At 40.4% G+C, this 6,569-nt stretch overlaps 1 pseudogene; it reads right to left on the reverse strand.

Annotated features, from left to right (window-relative positions):
• Positions 1-1,317: 1,317 nt before the first annotated feature.
• LOC117440980 (cystatin-B-like) lies at positions 1,318-6,569 on the reverse strand (annotated as a pseudogene).

A 6,569-nucleotide genomic window follows, 5' to 3' on the forward strand; every position in this document is an offset into this window, starting at 1 on the left:
TTCTATCAGCTGTGCACCGTTATGGTGTAAATACAGACGATCTACTAATTGGATCAAATATAAAAGTCAGCCGAATTAGTGTTGATACTGCAAGAAGACGTATTGTGTGAAAAGAAATGGAAGATGTTGTTTAATTGTTGATATATTTATGAGCCACGTCAAGTATTCAGTTTTGGCGGCATCTCTTCCAGTTTGTCAAAAGGTCGTCTGATCAGGGCTCTATAAATAAATATCTTCGGCAGATATGTAATATTTAATGCAGCCGAACCGTGTATTACAATGCCATTATGTGATGACTTTCAAAGAGAAAAGCAAGAACACTCGGAAATAAAGTATTTTATTTTTTAAAAATGTTTTCCGATTTCATATCACATAAGCACCATATCCCGACGTGCATTGCGGCGTGATTTTAGCCAATCAAAACCTCTGAAAAAAGAAAGGTGTCTCTCAGAATCGAAAGAGAAAAACCTATGGGAAAAACACAAAAGCATTGTACACAATTTAAACCAATTAATGTCGTATAATTAACTAGGATAAACTGATGTTTTTTAGTGGATGAGTACTGCAGATATCACTGTTAAATCATTTGATCATTGGTTTTATTATGAAAACGGCGAGACCGGAAATACTGTTTTCAACCCGTAACTTTACGTGGAAGCTTGCTGCATATACACGTTCTCCTGACGAAATCTCAAATCATCTTTGTAATATCTATCAAACTATAGATCCTACATATCGACTGGACGTGGATTCTAAAAGTACAATATACACTTCTCGCTAGAAATCTAATCAAAAAACGTTTTAATGGCCAAACTATCCTACAATTTAGGATTTTACAGAGAGGGTTATTTGTGAATAAACGACCATCTGTAACGTTTGCATTCAACGGGAGCACTGGAGGGCGAAAACTTTAAAACGTAATTATAGGACGTATTAAGCGCTTGAACAAACGACATATTTGGTCGTAATAAGGGCCTGAACAATCGGCCCATTTGGTCGTCTGAGTTGGAGGACTTAATAATACACAGTGTACACTGACACCATTATACTGGCAGTACATCCCAATAAAAAGGCAATCTTCTTAAAGTATGAATGCAAAATCATCAGGACACACAGATAGTGAATAAATCTGATGTTTGTCAAACTGATTTAAAATGATAAACATGATCATCCAGTAACGAATGGCCTGCAGTTTGTTTTCATTGTGTCTTTGCCCAACCCTTTTTAATTCACAATACCTGAGAGTCGGAGACACACCTTGGACCCCGCAGCGATTTCACAATTCAGATCCCACAGAAAGAAAGACAACACTTCACATTTCAGAAAAGAATCTGGTTCATTTATTAATTCACTTTATACAAAATAGTTGCATGTATCCTGATTAATACAGTATTAAGATTAAAAAAAGTGAGGAATGGGAACTGCATTGTTTTATAGACTAAGCCAGGATTTGATTATAACTGTGATAAGAGCAGCCGTAGGCACTGATGCGTTGTTTTATTTAGGATCTTATTAGAAGTACTCAATCGGGTCGCAGTGGCTCTTTCCTTGCTGAATGGCAATCAGTTCTGTCCCTGATCCCTGATGTGGGAGCTGTGCCCAAACACGCAGGTGAACGTGATCCTCTTCTCCAACATGGACCTGCAAGAAAGTGAAAGTAGAACGTTATGAGATCTTGGCAAAAAGGAGGCACAAGAACCAGCTGTACAACAATCCTGATATTCATCTCTTTCTATCTCGTAGGTTGGAGAAACTCACAGCTAAATCGTCTAAATCAAAGATTGACTGACTAAGTACATTTACTCAAGTACTACTTAAACAATTGTGAGGTACTTGTACATTCCTTGAGTATTTCCATTCTATGCTACTTTGTACTTCTACTCCACTACAATTCAGAGGTTAATGGTGTACTTTTACTCCACTACATGTATTTAATACCTTTAGTTACTTCACAGATGTGGATGAATGATGTGAAATATAATCAAGTGTTAAATCAGACTTTAGTTCCACCTGGAGTGAATCCACCAGCTACCCTGCAGTCTACAAAGTCATTCAGACTAGCTGCACCTTCACCAGCTTTGAGAACACTTTCATGATCAATCATTATAAAACATATCATATATATATATTATTCTGAAATGGGCCAATCTGCACAATGACTACTTTTGGTAATTTAACTATACTTCTGTACATTTTGAATGCAGGACTTTTACTTGTAACAGAGTATGTATACACGCTGGTACTTCCACTTTCACTTAAGTACAAGATCTGAGTATTTCTCCCACCTCTGTTTATGATCGCTTTAATCTCACTTGATGTTTGCTACTAAGTAAAAGTGGTTTCCGGGCAATAATGTTTTCTTTGTAAATGATAATTACCTTGATGAAGTAGTTGGTCCCAGCCACAACCTGAGCGGTGTAGCTCTTGGCTTTGAAAACCTCATATTTCTTGCCTGCTTTCTCCTCAGCAGCGGCCTTTACCTGAGGGAAGATGAAACTCAAATCAATGTTATCTATATCTGACAATTAGAATCTGTATTTTTGAAATTGTCGTTTTTAACACCGTAGTTTTACAAATTATAGAATAATTAATTACCAGTGTTTTCCAAGTTTACTCGGCAATTCGTTTCGTTAGCCAACGTTAGCTAAAACTAGTGCTACTAGTTAGCTACGCAATGGTTTGTTGCTTTGCTCCGGGTTGCAGCCACAGGTCTTCGCATGAAACGTGCTCGTTCTATCGTTTCCCGGCCAATGTTTTCCAAAGGAGAGTCTGGATTCGTGCTATTAGGTAAGCTGACGTTACATTGTTGTCCATGTCACGGTGAAATGTAAATGATGGGTAGTGTATCGCCGTTTTAGAGATGGCACTGCTGAAAAGACCGCAACATAAGTAAAGATAATGAATACATCCTATTAAAACCTGTGTGGCTTATATGATAAGTCTAATTAGTACAAGCAGCATAACATTTCACCATGTGACTAAAGATTGTAGTCAGGGAAATCAGTTTGACATATATAATAACAAATCACCTCTGGCTGGCAGAGAACTCTCTGCTCCATAGCTTCTCTTGGACATCAAATCACATGTACATTTTACATTTATATTCAATTTAAAATTCCATCCATCACATACTTTTGTATATATAATAACTTATATTTTGTTTTTCTTGTTATGCTGCTGCAACACAAACATTTCCCAAAACTATTATAATTAAAGCTGCAAGCAGCGTTGAGCGGGTCTTCGACGTTCCGCAGGCTGTTGTCCGCACGTCGACGTGTGTGTCTAGGTGTCTCGAGGACTCGGCCGTTGGCAAACGTGGGAATTTTTTTGAGTTACAGCAGTAACACAAACATTGTGTTTGATGGCGGGTGATCTGTCGCCATGGCAACGGCATTTGATGACACCCCATAATATGCTTAGTTGTGTTGAGGGCTGCATCGTTATCAAACCTGTGAAGTTCAGTGCCTTTTGGAGCATGATAACTGGAGTTATGAGAAAACCGTATTTCACGGCGACCATTTTGTTACCATAGCAACGACATTTGACGAAATCTCAAAATGGACACATATGTGTCTTGAGGGCTGTACCGTTAACACACATGTGACATTTGAACAGTTTTTGACCATTTACACAGGACTTATAGCAATATCGTGCTTAACGGCGAGGGGTGTGTTGCCATGGCAACAGCTTTTGAGGAAAACGCACTATTGTCATATTGAGGTGTTGAGGGCCGGACCATTAGCCATCATAGGAAGTCTGGTGCTGTTTGGACGATTTCCCATTGAATTAGGACAACACCGTGTTTCATGGCGAGGGATCTGTCACCATCTAAACCACAGAGTGTGCCAATCCAGAACAGATACGCTCTCCGCTGACACAGAACCGGAGATCTGGTGACCTGGATAACCCGTCCTCTTCACACAGCAGGGTAAGGACCAATAGCTGCTCCAAAAGTAAAAGGCTAGAGGAAAGCTAACGACTGGGCCTGAAACTCTGATTGTGGGTGACTCTGCTGTAAGAGATGTAAAAGGTCTGTGTAGTAAGAACAACACCAAAGTACTCTGTTTTCCCAAGGATACAGTCTCTGACTTGGCTGAGAAGATCCTGCATATTGGGGCAGAACATCTGACTGGAACAAATGATGTTATGAAACAACAGTCAGAAGTGCTGAAAGAAGACTTTAAATGTGTGTTGGAAACTGCCAGCTCTCTAAATGCAGAGGTGTTCATCAGTGGCCCTCTACCGCCAGTCAGAAGAGGAGTGGAGAGATTCAGCAGACTGTTTGCACTGAACACCTGGCTTTCAACTGCCTGTACTGACCATTCTGTCCATTTTATTGACAATTTAAACTTTTTCTGGCATCGCAGACATCTTTTCAAGGCAAATGGAGTTTGCCTGAACAAGTCAGAGATAAACAATTTAACTCCTAACATATTCAACTGCCTACGTCATCAATCTGTTCCCTCTGCCAAGGACAGGAGAAAGACACAACACATCGCGCAGAAAACCCTGAAGAAGTATCACTGCACCCGCCTGAGGAAAGTCTTGATTATGGGAGACAAATGGAGGAGTCTCCACCGCCCTTCACCCCCCCTATCACCTCTGAGGATACTCTTCCTTCACCCCACAGCTCTCTCTACTCTCCGTTCACCCTCGCCCACCCTCCTGGAGATCGCTGAACACACGAAGGAGATACAGAGGGTTGGCACCGATTCCTTCCTGGAGTTCAAAGACCAAACTAAGGCGATACGCAGGGCTGGCAGCATGTCCTTTACCCCCGCTCCTCAACGACGCCCACCAAAATCACCGCAGAGACGCGCACCATCTCCCCCGTCTCCATCACCATAATGTCACAGCAGGATTTGGAAAAACTTGTCCATGCCTTTATCTTCAGTAGACTGGACTACTGCAATGGTGTCTTCACAGGTCTCACTAAAACATCTATTAGAAAGCTGCAGCTGATTCAGAACGCCGCTGCTCGAGTCCTCACTAACACTAAGAAAGTGGATCACATCACTCCTGTTCTGAAGTCTTTACACTGGCTTCCTGTGTGTCAAAGAATAGATTCAAAATATTGCTGCTGGTTTATAAAGCACTGAATGGTTTAGGCCCAAAATACATTTCTGATCTGCTAAATGATGAACCATCCAGATCTCTCAGGTCTTCAGGGACTGGTCAGCTTTCTGTCCCCAGAGTCAGAACTAAACATGGAGAAGCAGCGTTCAGTTATTATGCTCCAGATATCTGGAACAAACTCCCAGAAACCTGCAGGTCCGCTGCAACTCTGACTACTTTCAAATCCAGACTAAAGACTTTTCTTTTTGTCGCTGCTTTTAATTGAACTATTCACATCTTAAACTGCACTGTAACTTTTATCCATGTATTTCTTCTTTTAATGTTTATTTTATTAGTATTACCATTTTCTTAATGTCTTTCATTTTTTGTAAAGCACTTTGAATCGCCTTGTGTTGAAAAGTGCTATATAAATAAACTTGCCTTGCCTAATAAAGATTTCATGTGACACATAAAATGGATTTGTTGATGGGAATTAAGGTGAATAAATTAACTCTAGGTTAACGGTACTCTTGCTATCACTACTCACCGACACTCTATAATCCTTGTCCCTCATGCTAGCCCTGACAACACCGGTAAGCACATCTTCATCTAGGCTGCACGGTTTCACGTGTCCTGACTTGTAGTGGTTCTCTCCTCTATCTACACTCTTCTTGTCATCTTTGTAAAACTATATCAGACAGGTAATTGACACAGCCATGACTTCTAGTTAAATTCAGTGTGGCTAAAATGAAAAGCGTTGTTAAAATATGCAAGCACGCGAAAGTCAAAGTCAGCTTTATTGTCAAATTCTACATGTCATCCAGAAATATCGAAATATCGTTTCCCACAGTGTAACATGTATACATAAAACAAAACAAAAAGGGCCTAGGTAAACGGGGTATACATTAAACAAAACGGGCCTAGATAACCGGGGTATACAGTTTAAAATGTTAATATATTTAAAGTGTTCAAAGTGCAGTTTCAGTGCGAATCAGTTGAAACGATCTTAAGTTGGCGTGACGTTGAAGTCGTGCGACCCTGATGCAGTACTGGCTTGTAGTTCGTTTATAGCATAACGTTAGCATTTCGCTTTTGGCGACTAGATTTATGATTCAAAAATTATAAAAGTAGGTTAGACATGTGGAGATTATTCGGCTGAACAAAACGTGATCCCTCTCTTAAATGTGTGTCGACCACAGACCTTATTTCGAGCTATTTTCCAAAATCCTATGGAAAATTTGCATTGCGTTTTTCACTAAGGAACCGGAAGAAGTTTACTTCCGGGTTTTACGACGCGTCACTGCGGTTCTCCATAGGCCCTTTCTCTGTTTATTGTACTTACCCCATCACAGATCGTCTGGATTTTTTCGTCGGCCTCAGTTGGAACATGAGAAAACCCTCCTCACATCATTTCCTTTCCACACGACATCTTGTGACCGTCTTAGTGTCGAAATATCAGCTAAACAACGAACAAAACGACCTGTTTTTATTGCTGTCAGTAAGACGTTCCTCCA

The sequence above is a fragment of the Pseudochaenichthys georgianus genome, unplaced genomic scaffold (genome assembly GCF_902827115.2).
Source record: "Pseudochaenichthys georgianus unplaced genomic scaffold, fPseGeo1.2 scaffold_1362_arrow_ctg1, whole genome shotgun sequence".
NCBI classification, from domain to species: domain Eukaryota; kingdom Metazoa; phylum Chordata; class Actinopteri; order Perciformes; family Channichthyidae; genus Pseudochaenichthys; species Pseudochaenichthys georgianus.